The sequence below is a fragment of the Peromyscus leucopus genome, chromosome 8a (assembly GCF_004664715.2).
Source record: "Peromyscus leucopus breed LL Stock chromosome 8a, UCI_PerLeu_2.1, whole genome shotgun sequence".
NCBI classification, from domain to species: Eukaryota; Metazoa; Chordata; class Mammalia; order Rodentia; family Cricetidae; genus Peromyscus; species Peromyscus leucopus.
The window spans coordinates 42,041,662-42,061,067 of record NC_051085.1 but is presented as its reverse complement, the minus strand read 5'-3'; the positions used below and the strand labels follow the sequence as shown (position 1 = coordinate 42,061,067).

Here is a 19,406-nt window from a genome sequence, read left to right as displayed (position 1 = left end):
ACTTAGACCGGCCTGGTAGTTGTATTCACAGCTCCCCATCAGCATTCAACATTGCTATTTGCAACTTCCTCAGACAACTCAGAAAGAAATAACCTTTAAACCAGACCAAACTTTCCTGAATTCTATGGGAAATACTGTCAAAGAAAAACAGCATTCTGTATAGAGGTTCAAGATGTAGACACAGACCACAGTCTCCCAAGGGCCATTTGAGGTACTTAAGTACATCTAAAAGCATGAATCAATTTTATCAGGCCAGCAATTAACTGGTTAACTAGTCATTGAGTCCTTTTAAATTTCACTGGGACATCAAGTTGGGTTTTGAAATTCCAGGAGCGGCAACAATTTTGGTGAGGATGAAAGTGCTATTTTAGCACAAACTTTTTTTTTTTTTTTAAGGAAGTCTCTTAATTCTTCTGTGGGCCACCATGAAAACAAGTGTGATTAAATGGATTGTTATTCTTCAAAATCAGTGAAGCATAATGGAGTCTATAATCTTCACCAAAAGCATACCACCAAATGAGTGTTTTTCTAACTAACAAGCCCTCCAAACTCAGGATACCCCGTTACACGGATTTCCTGCAATTCACCAGGAATGTGCAATAGAAAAAAAAAAAAAAAAAAAAAGACAGAACTAGCATTTCTGAAAATACACAAGCGAAATTTCCATTCTTTCATCTTGGCTATTTGCTTTCTTACCTTCTCAATAATATTCAAATCGCACCTCCCTCCATTCAAGCCAGAGATTCCAAACATCAGCATTTAACAGCACTTCAACTATATCATAGTAGGTTGAGACAGTTCCATCACTGCCTCCGATTCGTCAGGCCAACGTGAATGTGGCGTTACTGGGGCTACTGTCTGGGGACTGCGCTGCTATGTCAGGTGAACTTGTCCTGACCTTACCCAAATGGGGAGTCCCCATTGGTTTCCTAGTGTTTCTTGTTGTCACCATGAATGACTGGCAGCCTGTGATGACTGGCATCTTCAATTATTTCCCCTCCAGACTCTATTTGGCCATAGAGACCCCCTTGCCACCATGAAGTGCTGGCTGGAAATGTCCAGCTCACAGCTCAACACAAGCATGTACTATTCATTTGTCCCAACATCTGTTACACATCCCAACATGGCATCCCAACAGCTGTTACACATTTTAGACATGGATTTAACCCCAGGAGAAAACACCTCAGACATCAGCCAAGTCCTGAGGACTTCTGTGAGGCCCAGCTCAAAAGAACCTGGAGAGGACAGCCTAATGACTCTGACCACAGGCTCTCCTGGCCTCGAGACTGCCATATCTTACACGATACTTTGTTCTTCTATTACCAGGCAAACTGTCTTCCCAAATGCTCACTCTTTTCCATCTGCAATAACACAACTCTTAATTTTAACTAGGCTTCTGTCTGCCTATAATCAAGATGTCATCTCTCAGGACAGGATATTAGGGGTTTGGATCTTTAGGTGGAGAAAGTCAGTTGCTAGCCCTGAGCTAATTCAGACCTGTGATGAAATGTTAATTTCTCCTTTTCAGGCCTCTGGACCTCCCTCTCTTTACCTGATACCTTAACTCCCAACACCACATCTACTAAGATCTTAGGACCAATCTGAGAGGTGCAGCTATCAATACTGCCATAGATCATTTGTGGGTTTTTTTTGTTGTTGTTGTTGTTTGTTTTTTTGTTTTTGTGAATTCACTTTTGTGTCTCATTTTTAATAGCAGTAAAAACTCTTCAGACTTCAGATGAGCAGTGTGCTGACCCAATGGAAAAGCACAGCACTGCTCTTCATCCCACAGCAGACCTCCACAACCGTGGGAAACCCTGAAGTGCCATCCTAGAAACAAAGAGTTTGGGTGCAAGAACAAGGAGACCATGAAACGACACTGCTGGGGGACAGCTTCCATCAGGGGGCCTTCCCTCTGTCTCAACAACGCTTGCCTTGGATGCTGCCAACCACATGTCGAGATAAGAGAATACCCATAATAGTCCACTAGGCAGCAGCTTAAGCCAAGCCCCAAGGTAGAACACCTCCACTGCTATCAGTAAGCGCCCATAACAATCTATCCAGTAGTCTAATTATGCCCCACTCGGTGATGATGAAACAGCTAGAAACAGCTAGTCCAGAGCCAAACATAGCTTGTCCAACTCAAAAGCAAGAGCCAGGCGACCTGTGTTCCCCAGTCAAGAAGGGGAAAATAGATGGGACTTCATGCCTGAGTCAAGAACGAGGTACAAGGATGGTGTATCCCAAGGTGGCATTCTGAAAGTATCTGCTCACCGGGTCACAGTGATATCTGTATGATGTTCACCAACACAAGGCAGTTGTGCCCCGGGGCCTATATGAGTCTCATGACCTACATTGTCAGTTCCGCATCAGTCAAGCTTGATATTTGTCAAAGAGCCAAAAAAGCAATAGCCCAAGACCACAAGCATCACTTACACTCTTTTTTTAATAGAGCTATCTCCTAAAATGCATTTCGAATACAACTGTTCATTCATTCATTTAAGCATTGGCTTGCCTGTTATATGCCTGGGGTGCAACAGTGAGAGCTAAACACACAAGCAATTCTGCTCTAACAGGATTTGAATAGACTGTAGCAGGGTAGAAGTGAGCATTAAAGAGTTGTGTTATTTATTTCCATTAGAGCCGTGTGGTGGGGATAACGGCTGTCAGTCAGAAATTGATGTATCTGTGGGCAAAATAACAGATATCTGGGAACTGCCTGTTGGAAGCAGCTGAGAACAGAATCTAGACCATTACATTCACTAGGCACGCACTGGCAATGAGACTACACCTCAGTCTTGGTATTTACTTTTAATAATTTCAAGTGGGGGAGGGAAAACAGATGAACTAGGGCTGGCACTATGTTTATAACTGCTGAATCTTGAAGAAGGGAATGTGGGGGTTCATTACAGTGTGTTCCTTACTTACCTCTGTTTGGAAATTTCCCTAATTAGAGGGCTCATTCCTCTCTCCAAGGAACTTAGAAAGATAATAAACAAATAGCAATTTATGGCACGTCAATTAGATCACAGAAGGGATGCGAGAGGTGGGTAGATCAGCATATCCATCACATATCCATATAATATTTATTTTGTATAGTAGTCAAATACAAGTCGTGGATAAGCTAACAGTCTATATTAGCATAAGGAGCTAATACTCATGAAACAATAAAACCCAAATCATCTGTTTTTGAAAAATAAGAGGATTATTTTCATTTTATGAAATTTGCTTTAAAGAAATTTGGTGGGGAAAAAAAGGCTAACATTTACCTAACTTTCTTCTGTAAGTTAGGACTGGGCTCTGCAAGCTTGTTAAAGCTGGATCCAATCTTCATTATAACACCAGGAAGCCATTATTCATTTATTATGTGTAAGATGATGGTCAAAGCTGATGGGCTGAACACTTTGTCCGAGGTTAGTAAACCTCTAAGTGATAAAGCTGGTTTGGAACCCAGGTCTAGCTCCAGAGTTGAAATGTTTAACTATCGCACCTTATGCCACACTGATTATTTTGATATGGACCTAGAAGGCAGAGCCTGAATGGAGCAGAGGACAGATCTGGGGCGCAGTGATGCAGAAATTCTTCTCTATAAGATGGTGCTGGAGAGCAGGCTCTCCTGGGAAGAGTCAGGTGTTCCTCTGGACACTTCTCCAGGAGCCTTGGGGAGGGAGAGCAAGAACAGAAAAAGGGGAGTTATGGGAGGGGGGGGTTCTCCATCTTCTTTTTCACATCTATACCTATCTACTTACCACCACCATCACCATCACCAATTCCACCACCTTTACCATCATTATTATTACCATCACCACCACCACCATGATCATCATCACTATTCAGCCACTCACAATATTTTGGGCTTCTAGCGTCTGTTTTAGAACCTGATATAAAAGAACCGGTCACCAGAACATACCAAACAGGTGGTAACTGGCAAAGCAACATCAACTCAATGAACAAACATTTAACCTTCTCTCCTCCATGATTTGAAACATTTAACCTACTCTCCATGATCGGCGCTGCACTTAGGTATTGGAATCACAGCAACAAACAACCCAAGACCTCTGTTCTGGTAACAGAGGGGAGGACAGACAATAGGCAATGTGGTAGATGTTGATAAAAGATAGCCATAAAAATGAAGTGGGGCAGGAAGGATGCGCTTGCAAGGATTCTATGGACTCCAATTCTATAGAAGGTACCAGGTACTTCTTTAGTAAAGGGACATTGGAGCAGGAAATCAAGAAGAGAAGGGGCAATAAAGGCCCTGGTAGGTAGGCAAGAATGTTCCAGGCCGTGGTCATGAAAACGGTGTGAGGCCGGAGCTTGGGATATCTGGGAATCACAAAAAGGCCAGTGGGCTAATGAAGGGTGAGTCCTGGGGAGGATCAGGAGATGAGGAGATGAGAGCAATATAGGAGCAAGGTCAGGGAGCATCTTCTAGGACACTCCATGAAAGAGCTTCTGACCAGATAAGATGGGGGGGTCACAGGGGTCAACATAACTAGCAATGAAGAGGTGCTGTATAGAAAACAGAGTTGGGGGGTCAAGATGTAAGCAAAGGGGCAGAATTAGACCTATGGCAATAACCCAGGGAGAGGTGACAGTGACTGGACCAAATGAAATCACTGAAGCCTAGATGAAGTAGCTGGATTCTGGGTGCTTTGGAAAGAAAGCCTGTGTGCTTGCCTATGATCCTGAAGTATAAGAGAGGGATGTGACCAAGAAGCCCTACATGCCTTATATCTCCACCTTATGTTTCCCAACAGCCTTCATTGGAATTAAGCTAACAGAAGAGACCCCTGGAAATGCGCTTGGTGTTTAAATTTGTTCTTGGTAGATCCATCAGTGCTGTCTCTGAGGGTAATCTAATAGTCTAGGCAAGAGGCAGAATTCTAGAAGGATGGGAAAGAGGCATGGGTAGGTGAATAGCGACTGAGGCCCATTCAAGAAGTTGTTGTTAACTGGCCAGGGCATGCAGGAAAGGGAAGGAAAATGCCTTGCTGCGACCAGTGAATTGTGGTGCTGTTACCAAGAATTGGAAAAGGATTAGAGGGGCGATCCCTGGAAGTATGTGCAATATGTCTGGAAATAGAGATTGTGAGTCCAGTTCTGGCTGGGTGACTTTGAGTCAACTGTGCAAAAGCTGGATAGATAAACCCCAGAACGGATCAGAATAGGAGTGGGAGACTCAGACTAACCTACTGCATCGTGGAGCTCCCCCCCCCCTTTTATTGACTTATTTCGAGACACAAATGGGCTTTATGATTGGAGTCAGAGATTTTTAAGTTAGAATATTCCAGAAGGGTCATTTGACTATTTTTTAATCAACATAATCATTTAAACTAGGCTACTAGAATTCCATTATCCTTTAATATGAAGGGGCCTTTCGGACATGTCTTTGCAAACTGAGATTGTATATCACAGAGCAATTACTACACTATTTAACATTCTCCTGCTTGAATATCCCTACAGTAAGACTGATTCATTCTGATCCTGAGAATAATAAAAGCAGATGTTTCAAATTTGGTATTGTATTCACACACACACACCTACTACCCCAGTTTCTTCTCCAGAACTCATACATTAGCACTGAACACACTTCAAGAGAGAACTGAATAACAATTCAAGTCAAACCATTGATTCAAGATCAACAGGGTAACCATGCTCTTTGGTGTGAGTAGAAGGATGATTTTGGAGTGCTCTCTATGTCCCAAAGAACGCATACCTTACTGAAGGTCCAAGATGCTTCTTCCATATACAAGAGGGAATACATCATCTTGGGACACAGTTGATAATTCACTTAGAAGTGTACAAAAGTCACTTAGTTGATTTGGGGTATTAGAAATATTTCTTATCGCTACAGTATCTCTGGCAGTTACTTCTGTTCCCGAATAAACACAATCTCTGTTGAATTTGCAAGTTTGTAGCAAGATAGGGAAAGACAGGATTGCATGACTGCCTGGGTAGTGATGAATGAATGCCCCAGACGGGGCACCAATGGTAGACCAAAGACAAGACTTCATTCACGGCTAGCCTGGGGAACCAATGGGTTTAACTGGGATTGTTTACTTACAGAACGATGAGCATGGGATTGCTTATAGGATCGTGTGCTATTTTTATGGGCAGCTGCACCACTGAGGAAGTCCTCCCCAACCCCGGTGACTGTTAACTGTTACATCATTAGGGAAAAGAAGTTGTGTGTGGCTCATGGGTCCTCTCCCCCTCTCCACTAGGGAACCTGATCTTCAAAGGGTCTCCTGTGGGTAAATAGCAAAGGTCTTGTCATGCCCAGAGGGCAGAGTTCTACAAGAGACAGGCAGTGCGCACACACACTTTCAAAACACAGCTTTTACTACAAACTCCCAAATGTCCAAACTGAGAGAGCATGCCCATGAGAGAATATTGCTGGATCAAAACACTTTCTCAGGAACTGTTAATGAACTGTTAGCTCCGATCTTCCTGGTGAGTTTTCTTTCCATCTTTTCTCTTTACTCTCATCTTCTACCTCTCTTCTCTTATTTGAACCTTTCTCTCCTCCCCTCTCCTATTTATATCTTTAGCTACCTGCCCAGAATTCTATTTCTCAACTGATTTGTGGAATGGAAATTGTGTTTCTGTTTGTTTGCTTGTTTTGCTTCTATTTCTAAAGCTAATTTCCACAGTAGGAGGAAAAGTGCTTTCATTTATATGTGCCCCTGAGGATGTGGACATCTGGAGCAGGAGGATGGACAACTAAATGGGCCTCAAGATGAAGATATCCCGGGGCTACAGAGATGGTTCAGTAAGTAAAGCATCGACCTCACAAATGTGACCATCTGAGTTTGGATCCCAAGAACCCATGTAAAAAAGCTAGGTGCAGTGGTGTGCCCCTGTGACCCCATAGACAGGAGATGGGAGGGCAGAGATGGGAGGAGCCCTGGAAGCTCACAGCATGGCTAACTTAGGCTGCCTGGCACAGTTCTAGGCCAATGAGAGAGCCAATGTCAAACAAAAGATAGAAGGCACCCGAGGACTGATACCAGAACTCCTCTTCTGACTGCTACATGCATGCTGTGCACATGAAACGTGTACTCATCTACTCAACTTACACACATGCACACATACAACCGCATCTTAAGTGATGGACCAGAGGGAGCTAAGAGCTGAAAGGAAGGGTACTGGGCCTGGGAATAGATGCAGAGATGAGCTTGCTTTTATGGCTTCATGGAGAGCTTCAGGCACAGCCATGTGCTACCCTGGTTACTTTGTATGGAGGAAACAGAGAGGGTAACAGAATAAAGCATGGAGTTGGATAAGTAAAGCAAATCCCAGTGACAGCACAGCTCGCCACCCCACGACGCTCTCCAGAGCTGTACCACCTCGGCCAACATTCAGTTCTGAATCCGCCTGCTCTTCACCAGTTCCTCTGCTCCCGACCTCTCTCTGTATCACTGCAGCTCTGCCTGTTTCCAGAACTTTCTAATACAGTTCTCTTCATAGCAGCCAGAAAAATAACTAGCCATTAACTAGAGCATGTGACTCCTCGGCTTCAGACCCTCTCCTCTCATAGCCTGATGTCACGCGCTGAACCATGGCACAGACCTTCAACCTCCCAAAGACCCACACAACTTAGCCTCTGCCTCCTCAGCATCGTCTCTCACTTATAACCCACCCTGCACACACACATAGCGCTGTGTTTTCCTCAATCATGATTCTTCATATTTATCTTTTCTTCTATCTAGATGGTTCTTCCTTCAGATCTCCTCAAGATCACCCACTTGCTATGACTCAGCCTTGCCCCAGAGGTTACTCTCTGCTGTGGTTTGGCTCTAGAAGGTTGCTGTTATCATTTGGATAAGTGTCCTGCCAAACTCCATCTATGAGATGCTTAATCCCTCCAATACCGGGTCTGTACATGTCCCAGCAGTCCACTGATGTCACCGGGAGACAGTAGGACCTGGCTGGAGGAAGTGAGGTCACTGGGAGCATGACCTTAAAGCTGATTTGGGGGACTCTCCCTCTCTGCTTCCTGGCTACCGTGATACGAGCAGGCTTCCCCTGTTGCGGCTTCCTTCATGATATGTTGCCTTGCCACGTGTAGAAAAACAACAGGCCAATCACAGCGGGCCGAAACAAACCCCTCCTCCTGTCTGTCCTTAGGTATTTTGTCCCAGTGATGGAGAGCTGACTAACGCAGTGCTCCAAAGGGCTTGTGGGTTACAGGTGTGGTCCCTAGCTTGGCACTGCTGGGAAGCGATGGGCACTTTATGTGGGAAGGCTTAGTGGGAGGTCTCTAGGTAACTCGGAGTCGTGTTCTCAAAGGAAATGAATAGACTCTGAACCTTCTTCTCTCGTTTGGCGTCATGATTCCTGGTGAGATGAGTGGTTTTGCACCACAGACATGTTCCTGTGATTTCCTACCTCGTCAGAAGCCCCAAAGGAATGGGCTGACCAATCATGGACCAGGTCCCCTACAACAGTAAGCCAAGTAGACATTTATCCTTAGGAGGCATCAGTCTCGGGCTTTAGTTACAGTCCCAGCTGTGTGACATGCATCCTCCGATTGAGTCTTCTCACCAGCAGGTCAAACACTGGACTCCCCAGCTCCATCCAACTGTCTGCTCAACTTCCTTTAAAGCACTTGGATGGAGTCAACTCTTTCACTCCAGACTTGCCCAGCTTGGCTCTTCACTGTGCACCCAGGAAAGTATAGTCATTGAGCAAACGAGTAACCTGAAGTACCAACCTGCTTATCGGGTCTCCACCACAGCAAACCTAATGCACTATGGTCCTCTTCCTTATCTTGAATGGTGGACTGTTGCCTCGGGAAACCCAAGGCACAATCTTGTAACACCTAGATAAACTTGCCCAGGTACTTTCATGTTGGTTTTATTGCTTCAGCTACCTAGTAACAGAGCATAAAACTAAACACAACGTGCAGAAAACACAGTTGGATTGTCACTCATTACCATGGGCTTCTTAGGCACTCACAGCTCATAACATCTGTTTTTTCCCCCTTTAGGTAGTTTTGAGCCAGGATCTTGCCATGTATCCCAAGCTAGCTTTGAACTATTGATTCTTCCTGCCTCAGCCTCCAGAGTGCTGGGATTTCAAGTGTTTACCACTATGTCCAGCTTCATAAAATCTACATTACATAGTTGTAAACCTCTGGTTTAGGTGGCATTCAACCTCCCAGTGACATATGTGCCCTTCCCTGTTCCATACTATTCCCTTATTTCAACTGACTACCGAGACCTTAGGAAAACACACATGTCTTTTCCATGTACACAGTTTTCCATGGTGAATGACTCCAAAGCAGCATTTGAATTTGGAGAACAATAAAGAAGGGAAAAAAGCACGATGATATTAGATGTGAGTGTTGTGAATATTCATTATGCACATTGAGGTAACAAATTTTCTCATGGATGAATTATTTCTGGGCATTCACCAAGTATCTTCTGCATATATGAATAATCTAAAACTAAGTTGAGTTTTGGAGCAGTTGTGGCTGGTATGTCTCTAGCTAGTGCAGAAATGGTTGTGTGTGTGTGTGTGTGTGTGTGTATGTGCATGTGTGTATGCATGGATGGACATACCTGTGTGTACAGGGGCCAGAGGTTGGTATTGTATGTCATCTGGAATCACTTTCTACATTATTATTATTATCATCATCATCATCATTATTATTAATTATCATCATCATTATTGCTATTATTATCTTTGGGTCACACACTGAACCTAGTGCTCACTGATTTGCTAGACTGGTTGGTTACAAAGTGCTGGGGACCCACCCATCCCTGCATTCCCTCCCACCCCCAGCACTGCCACACCTATATTTTATGTGGGTACTGGGGACCCGAACTCAGGTCCAGCAAGCACTTAACCCATGGAGCCATCTCTCCAGCCGCCTTCTTTCTGTAAGACACTAGCAGCAAAGAAATGTGAGCTTCCAGTTAGAAATTCTTGAAGCAGCAGAACCGGGCTGGACAGGATCATGACACATGACAGATCACAACATAGAATGAGTCTTCCTTTTTTTTCCTCAGGGACACTGTGGATTTTTGAAAGCCATTGCTAATTGTGGAACTCATCCCGGCTGTTTTAAGAACCTCCTAGTATCTGCTTCCACTTCAGGTAAGTTCATAAAGGAAGCGGTCACAGGGAAGAGTTCTCATGTCAAGAGTGCTGCTGAGGAGCCGCCTGGGTTCTGTGCTTCACTGCGGCGGGGCACACCCGTGGGCCACGACATCATTATTTTCATATTACTCTCATCGCTCTAGTAACTTAGAGGTCAGCTATCACGAAGGACTGGGATTAAACGGCCTTCTTTACGGTCACATCCAAGCCCTCAGTTGCTGACGGCACATGTGTGTGGTGTGGGAGTGGATTATCTTACACAGATAGTGAGGAAAGGTGGACAAATGCCAAGACCACCAAGAGTTTCCTCCGTAATCACGCCCCAGAAGCTTACAAAGAACTCCTAATGCGCTTTCCTCGGTGGAGCCAACACTAGCCAACCCCTCCACGGCACGTCCCCACGTCCCATCTGTTGCCAGACTATCTTATTACTCTTACAGTCCCACCCTTACTAATCCTCACTGAGCCTCCCATATAGGGTAAGAAAGGTCCTGATGTCATCTGTTCAAGTTTAAAAAGCCCACATCCCCCCCCCCATCATCCCCTACATATCTCCTCCTCAGTGATGCCAAATCTTTGAGTTGGACTCACTCTCAGGCTCCGTCATTCACGTGCTCAGTATTTTCAGAGGTTAGAAAGTGTGAGGCACTGGGATATTTTCACAGTAAGTCGTTTCAGAAAAAGGAGCCCTGTCCTCCTCTGAGGCAGCTATAACCTGTTAGCACCACATAGATACTTAAACTAATAACAGGGTTATGCGGTTCAAGAGAATGAACACAGGATGGTATATTTATGCCTCCAATTACAGTCTTCCACTCTCGCAGCACATCAGAGACGCGCAGATGTCAGGGTTTGGAGCTGCCTGTAATCACGCAGCCACGGGAGCTGAACTCGGCTAGCCCCTTCCCTTTTCCTGGTGGCCCCAGCTCTTCGCCAGCTTTCTCATCACAGGCTGGTGACAGCTTTAAATCACCTCGATCCAAGCTGGACCGTGGCGCCCACGCATCCTCGGAATGCCTGGGGATGACTTCTGCTCTGTAGCTACTTGTTTCCAAAGACTCGGATTTCAGTCCGACTGGGTGTCTGTTCTGAAGACCTCCAGGGGTGTGGGGACCTTTAATCACATGGGAAGGTGGAGGGAGGAGGGCCGGGGGTGGCTGAGGAAGAGGAAAGGCCTGCACTTGGTTTCCTTCTAGGCCAGGTATTGATCGATCCTCCCTGTCAGACTGGGTACAGAAGGGGACTTGGCTCTGGCATCAGTAGTTAGGCTGGGATAGAGTGGCAGGAGGACCGTGAGGGCGAGGGGCTTGGGTGATGTGTTGAGATGAAAAGCAAAACAGCAGGAAGGTACATTTGATCACAGCTGGGAGTAGACACGCATGCTCACTGAGGGGTTAAAGACACAGGGGAGCAAGGGAGAGAGCTGGGGAAGCCAGCAGGCTCTGAGGAGGGGTGCCGAGCCAAGGTCCTGACCAGGGCTGGGAGTTTAGAGGGTGCTCAGAGAAACAAGCACTTCAGCAGCCCTTCACTCCTTCACCAGGAGGAGGGTGGAGCTCAACTGGAAGGAAGTCAGCCTGGTGTGAAAACCCAGAGGCTTGCCAGAGCAGCCAAGGAGTCCTGACTGATGCGGAGCCTCCGCGGCTGATTGTCCAAAGAAACCTCCTCCATCAGAGGGCTAAGTCGGCCTCCTGGGACAGGGAGGGGCAAAAGCACATTCGGTTAAGTAAAATCTAGAAAACAGAAGAAAGCCAGCTTGCAGCTAACGCCTTGGCTCGAGAGGGGCAGCTCCACTGCAGTGGAGAGTCACAGACCTCAGCAGACATCTGCCAAAGGAATTGGCTGGCTGCAGGAGCTGCTCGACTTCTCCCTTTACAAGTCATGTGTAGGTCAAGTTCACTTAAGCAGGATTCCCTGAGACCCTTCGGCCAGACCTGAGTGAATTGTTAAAGTCTTTAAAAAAGTACATTGGGTCATAGATGTATTGAAAGATTTTTTAAAATTATGATGTTAATGTTTAATTTAACTCTTCCTCCAATCCAAGTCAGTATCTGAGAGCTAAGAGACAGGAAAGAAGCTTCCGTCCCAATACAAGGCCTCAGTGGGACACTGTGCAGCCATGGATATTCATGGCGTACAAATAAAAACAAATTTCATTGCATGATTCTGGAGGTGGATGTAGGAGGGTGCAGAGTCTGAGGCTGCCTTGGGCTACAAAGTGAGACCCAAACCACAGACAACAATTTTTAAAAAGATAGAAAATGGTATGTTTGGAGTTGGAGAATCCAGCTCGGTGGTGGAGTACTTGCCTAACAGTTTGATTTCTAGCAGATTAATATAGTGCATTTCAAAGGTACCTTAGAACTCATTATCATTATGGTCGCAAGTAAATGTTGCCTCCTCTAGAGAATTTCTAGAGTACCAGTGAAGAGCAGCTCATCCATCACTCTGATTTTTCCCTCACCCTCATCATATCTCCGTGGAGACCATCTCTCAGGTTGGTCAGGCATTATTCTCGGCATGGTAGGTTCTCAGTAAATGGATATGAGCTAAATAAAATTTAACATTCAGTGATCAATTACTAATGTGACACTGATAAATTACTAATGGAAGAACTAATGTTTTACAGCAGGAAATCTCATTCATTCCTAGAAATTAAGAGTTCATTGTTAGTTACTTTAAAGACAGAGAGAACTGGGGACTGGAGATGTAGCTCATTTGGGAGTATGGCTCACAAGCATGTGCAAAACCTGGGTCTGCACCTGGGACTGCATAAAACCAGTGTGTGGTGAACGCCTGAAATCCTAGCACTTAGAAAGTGGAGATAGAGGATAAGAAGTTCAAGGTCACCCTTAGCTACATAGCCAGTTAAAGGCCAGCCTGGGCTTCATGAAATCTTGTCTTAAAAGAAAAGAAAAAAAAAAAAAAAAAAGATAGGTATGTTACAGAGGGTGAAGTGAGAGTCAGGACCATTCTCTTAGCTTGAAATGAAATGTCTATCCACAGAATCACCATTTTTCTGGCCTCTTAACAGCTTCAGTTACAATCTTCTGTGTGAGCATGGAGACCTATACACCTGCCTCTTTGCCCAGTGTGATGAACAAGGTCCGTGGAGAGGCAACACGTCCTTACACTGTGTATGAAGAGATGTAGTAGATGAGAAATGGCATGGCCCACTCAGGACTGTGCCAGTGATGTTGGCTAAAAGGGACCCAGGAGTCCTCTGAAGGCGCTAAAACGAGAGCAGGTGCACAAATGGTGAGTGTCACGCTCAGGGGCTCGGGCTTCATTCCATATATAGTCACTGATGATAAGTTTCAACGTAGCTTTTATTTCAACCCAGTCAAGCCTCTCCCGCCTCTGTGTCTAACTCCAGGCTGAATGTGAAAATGTGACCATTTCCATGGGAACCGACCGCAACGTCCAGCAGGGACTTCCAACCCCAGTGTAAAGAGAAGCTGGAGTGACAGAGAAAAAGACAAGCTTTCAATTTCACACCGGTCAGCATGGCATCAACTCAGATGGGGCCAGTGAAAATTTCTTATTTGGGGTCTCCATGGAAATACTGAAGGATATTGTGCCATTACCCTTGGCATTTTTTTTTTTCCAATGGATACATACAAACTCCAGTCCTGGTGTTTGCAAGGAAACCTTACCAACAAAGCCATCTCCCCAGCCCGACATCCTATTTTGATATGGCTGATGCCAAGAGTCTACTTTTACACGTTTTAAAGTGTATCTATTGATTCATTTACTGTCTTTACACAGACTTTCTCACTGCAGCCCAGGCTGGCCTGGAATTCCCTCTGCAGCAGCCAAGCTGGACTGAACTCATGCAGTCTTTCTGTATGGGCCTCTTCTGAGCTGGGAGTACAGTCATGAACCCATACACCCACTAGTTTTTACATTTTAAAAAAATTGCAAACCAAATAGCACATGACATAGATACAGATGAACCCCAAATAGCATGATGGTTCATGACTCTGATTTTTCATGCTGAAGTTTCAGCTATCATGAGATCCACACTCACCTAATTTTTTTTCCCTTTGACATTTTCAAAGGATGCCCCCGCCTCCCATCTGTCAAAGGGATGCTTAGCTTTTAGCCAAATCCCATAGCTAGGCTGGCTTCGGCTGATAAGCTCCTTCTGTGGCCTCTGTAGCACCATGGTTATTAAAGCTACCAAAACAGCATTCTTAATTAAAGGCCCAGGGAAAACCCCAGCCCTCCCTACACCCCACCACCATCACATTATTACAAGTGGGCGTAGCCAGGATTTGTTTTAAAAATTCACCCTAACATTAACACTCTTCATATTGACTTTCCTCTTGGATTGTATGGGGAGGGAGAAAGAGAAGAGTTATGGAATTGTGGATCTGGCAGGCTTTAGTGTCCTATCACTTGGTATTCTGATGGGATCACTCTATGGATATTCAAATCCTTTATAGAAGATGGAATGGAACTTTCAGTTTACACAGATTCTCCTAATGTTCATTTTAGGGCCTAGGGTACTGGGGGATTGAGCCCAGGCCGGTATGAGAACTTAGCATGTGCTCTACCCCTGAGCTACATCTTCAATGCTTCCTATATATTTTAGGGGCGTGTGTGTGTGTGTGTGTGTGTGTGTGTGTGTGTGTGTGTGTGTGTGTCTCCTTGCATGCACATGGGCCTGAGGAGGCCAGAAAAGAATGTGAGATCCCCTGAATCTGAAGTTACAACCAACCAGATGTGGGTGCTGGGAACCAAACTCCAGTTCTTTGCAATAGTAGCAAGTATCCTTAATCACCAATCCAGCTCTGTAGTTCCCTCTATACTTTACATTGCTCTCACACATCTTAATTTAAATTACTTACAATACCTAAGGCTACAAAGTCATTGTGGCCCTAGGTATTTTGCAAATAAAGACCAATTCTTTCGGTGAATAGCAGGTTTAATCAGGACTGCAGAATGCACAGGTCCAGAGGCCCTGTGCTTACCCAAGGAAGATGTTGTGGTCTGGAAATTTTAACTTGGCTAGGGCTGATTCAGGAACCTATATACATGGGTCGAAGAGATACTCAGACTCCAACATGAAAGCTATTCCACTGAACTCCTAGTCACTGGCAAGGGGGTTAGCCAGGTACATCTGATGTTATTCTGTAGCATTTAGGGTCCCCGGGGCCAAGCCCTTCAGCAATGAACCAGGGCAGAAGACCAGCAGGCATGCCTAGCATCCTGCCTAAGGCATCCATTGCAAGCCATGTAGTCAGCCAGATCCTAATCACGTGCGGCTCCCTCTTCTGTCCGTGAGTTCTACTTGGCACAGCTGCCCCTGACTCTGAATGGGCCAACGGATTGGGGTCAACTTTTCATTTCATTCATTGAGATTGATGCAGGCCTCAGATAAAGCATGAATATCTCAGATGCCTGCTACATACAATTTTAAGGTTACTTCGAGAGAATTTGCCTAAAAAATGGTTGCTTTTTTCCATCTGTGCCTGAATATGAAAATGTCTTGCATTAGAAATCATGGTGTTTTTTTTCCTATGTCAAAAGATAAGTGGTTTTTTTTTTTTTTTTTCTTAAAGAGTGAGCCACAGCCTGGCATGGTGACGTTCACTTGTAATCCCAAGAAAGGTGGAAGAATTGTGAGTTCAAGGCCAATCTGGCCTCCATAGTAAAACCCTACTTTAGAAAAGTTAAGAGAAAACCCCCAAAAGAAACAAATAAATAGTTTATAAATATGAAAATTTGTCTCTGCACAACCATCACTTTGAGGTAGTGGAGGCCCAGGGGTCAGTCCCAGCTGAGTTAGACCCCAGTTCTGCCAATGGAGAATGTAGCTTACTTCCAGCCAAACCTTTCCCCCCAGGGAACAGCTTATCAGCAACTACCATCTTCAAAGCACACCATATGAGTGGAAGATTTAATATGGATTCCTTCATTCAATCCTCAGTCCAGCTCCGGAGCTAAGGGGGGCATTCTTTCTGAAATGTATGGAGGAAGGGGGTGGGGTGGGGGAGGAAAGACGAGAAAAACCAAAGAATGATCTAATATAAATGTTACTTTACTTGATTATAAAATCATTCAGGTCGGATCAGAACCTGATCTGCAAGCTCCCAGGGCACAGAGGGGAGCTTCATATTCATCCGCTAATCCTAGAATCCTAGAATACTTGCCCCTAATCACTCTAAATCTCAAAGACCCAGAGGCTGGGCCACATCATCCAAGAGCCATCCTGCTTGAATAGCCTGGAGATCTAATCACCTCTGAGGCAGGATTACAAGGTGACAATTGTGTGAAACACCCAACTACCAGCAGTGAAAGGAAGAAAAACCCACAAAGGGGGAAGGGGGGGATGGCAGCATTGAGAATAAAAGTACAGAGCAGAAACTGTTTTTAACTTAATAAAGGCTCAAAAGACTTGTGGTTTCTCAGTTTTTCCATTTTTTTCATGTCAGAATACAAAACAGTAAAACTGAATTAAATCCCCAAAAGAAATAACCACAAAGCAGGAGAGTGAAATACTACTGGTTGTCTTTGGTTTTGAAAAAATTAGGCTCCAATTTCTATGGTTTGCAGCGTGATCATTTAACCTCTTTGAATGACAGTTGGAATCTCCCACGGAAAGTTTAGAAGGTCTTTTATTTATTTTTTATTTTTTGGTAACAATCATCTATACTAAAGGCATTGAGAAAGGGTGGACTCCCAGGGCAAGTAGAGGAACAAATTCTACCAAAGACAGGCAGATTTCAGGCACAGATTTGACTACCAAACAGCTGTTTGTTCTCACTTTGTTTAGTCTTTTTGCAGAAGAGGGCTTTGGGGGAATCTGCCATGCAAAAGAAATTAAAGGAAGGTCACGCAAGGATTGCTGGGGGGGACCCACATCGGGAGGAAGCCCGGGAGGTCGGTGAACTCGGGAGAAGAAAGTTTCTTCCTGGTTGGTTTTAGTGGCTTGGGCATGGTGGGACCCCAAGAGGACAAAAAAGCTAAGTCAGGAGTCAGGAAGCCAGATTCAAAGATGTTAAAGGGTCAAACAGCAACCCATCACTTTGGTATAGAAGTGTTAGCTACTGTAGAACAAATAAATACCCTCCTCTGGGAGGAGTGAAGCCAGTCGAGACTATCTGGTTCACATCCACACACCGCTTTATCAGGGAGGAAGTCGAAGCTACCGGCATGGCTTGTTCGCACGTCCCACAGTGCAAGGCTAAAGTTGAGAGGTTTTAGATCCCTGATGATAGGCTTAGATAAGTTTTTATAGCAGTTTAACCAAACACAACAACAACAACAACAAAAAAAAAAAAAAACGCATCTGTTCTTTGAAAATCTGTGAACTCCAGAAACTGAGAATTCAAACAGGCTGACTTTAACCCTTGACCACTGGTTTTTACAGAGTTAACGCAATCTAAAGCCTGGAATTCAGTTAAATGGTAAATCTGACCCATACTTAACATTCTGGCACCCTGCTGGGTTTGTAGCCAGGGCATATCCAGTTTGTATCCAGTGTGCCCCCAAATCCCCAAAACAACTCTCCCTCGGGGAGATCAGAACTTTCTGAGATGATGCCCTGCCAGGCCAAACTCGCTTTCCCTAGGGGCGTCAAAAATAGGTGCAGTAGCCCCAGCTACCTGAGGGTGGTACAAAGAGAGCGCAAAGGACCAGCCAGAGCTTAATGAAATTCCAGCGACACACACACACACACACACACACACACACACACACACACACACACACGGTCAGCTTTACACATACCAACTTCATACAGCACATCCAAAGCAAATCATCTACCTCATTGTTTCTCCACGAACGTTGTGAAACCGAGCAAGTACCCTCTCTCCTCCTTAGGGCGTCCCAACTTTTCTGACTGCAGAGCGAGACTCCACCGGGACACAAAGAGGGGACCTGCTCTGGCCGTCAACCTGGGGCCTGCTGCGCAACCCCATCTCCCATCCCTCCACCCCCTTACCCCCAAACCCACCCCCTCATCCCCGGCCAACAGCCCACACAGTCGTAGCCGGCTAGGTATTACCGTTTATTCGTGTGACGGATAGGACACAGGTTCTCAACTCTCTCGCTCACTTCTAAAATCGCTGACTTGCTGATCTGGGGAGCCCCTGAGAGTTTCTGCTCTCGCAGGGCTGCTCCTAGCTGGGACTCGCAGCACACCCCCAGTCCTCGCGCCCGCACACCGCTGTTGGGGTGCGGGCCCCGAGTGTCCTAGGTGGGGACAGTTCCGCTGGACTTGGGGAGTGGGGTAGCACCCGGCGGCGCTTGAGCAAACTCCACGGAGCTGCAAACTGCAGCCGCGGGGGCTGCAGCGAGGGGCGGGAGAACCGGGCCGGCAGACCTAGGCTGAGCTGGGCTGAGCCCGGACTTGGGGACTCCCGGGACGGCGAGCCGCACAGCCAGCTACCTTCAGTCTCCTCCCAGTGGTAGCACGCTCAGTGACTCCCCACCCCCTTCTCAGGAGCGGACACCGTGCTCTGCCCGTCCCACCTGCAGATTCGGGGTGCGTGGCCGAGGTCCCCTGCTTCCCTGGTCCGGTCCCTGGAATAGTCCTGGCCGCGCTTACCGGAGAGGGGCGGCTCCCGAGCGCCGGCTCGGCGATGTGCTGCGCTCCAGCGCCGGCTCCGGCGGCCCCGAGCCCTGCAGCCCGCCCAGCTCCACTTCCTCTTTCCCACTCCGTGCCCGCCCGGCGCGCCCCGCCCCGCCCCGCTCCTCCGGCCGCCGCCGCGGGTCGCGCGGTCCCCGCCCGCCTCCTCGGGGGCCCTGCGGGCGGACCCGGCAGAGAGGAGGAGGCGGCTCAGAAAGAGATTAAGCTTGCTCTCTGGAGTTTTGCCAAACACAGCAGTCAAATTACAGCCTCTAGGGGCAAAAGTTTTTTTTTTTTTAAATCCCTGCTACTGTTTTCGCAGACGCATCGCTTCCCCGCCCCCCCCCCCCCTCAAACCCCAGCCCCTTCCTATGGGCTGTTCAGGTTTAGTTAGCTAAGCCTTGGACGTGGCCATTTCCTAGAGCGGCCTGAAATCGGATGCAAAGCGAGTGCTTCGCGTCCACACTCGTTTCACGCTGAAACTTGTGAGGTCATAACACTAAAAAGTGGGAGAAGGACGCTTCCTGGGTTCAGGCATCCATCGTTACCTCCATCACCCCAGTAGACGTACCGGATGACCTTTGATTAGAGAAAGCAAAAGTGGAAAAAGTGGCAGAGACCTTTGAGACAGCCAGATGTTTAAAGGCACCGACACGGTAGGACAATAAAAGCAAGACCTCTATCAAAGGTGCCTTGGAGGTGACGTCCCTAACACTTGGCA

The 19,406-nt window shown here is 46.2% G+C and overlaps 1 protein-coding gene across 1 annotated transcript in view; it reads right to left on the bottom strand.

The window, feature by feature from the left end:
- The window catches only part of Plekhg1 (pleckstrin homology and RhoGEF domain containing G1), a 217,061-nt gene extending 198,300 nt beyond the window's left edge, over positions 1-18,761 (bottom strand). The window contains exon 1 of the mRNA XM_028858215.2: positions 18,665-18,761. The gene's annotated coding sequence lies outside the window, so the exon portion shown is untranslated. The remainder of the gene's footprint in view (positions 1-18,664) is intronic.
- Positions 18,762-19,406: the final 645 nt, after the last annotated feature.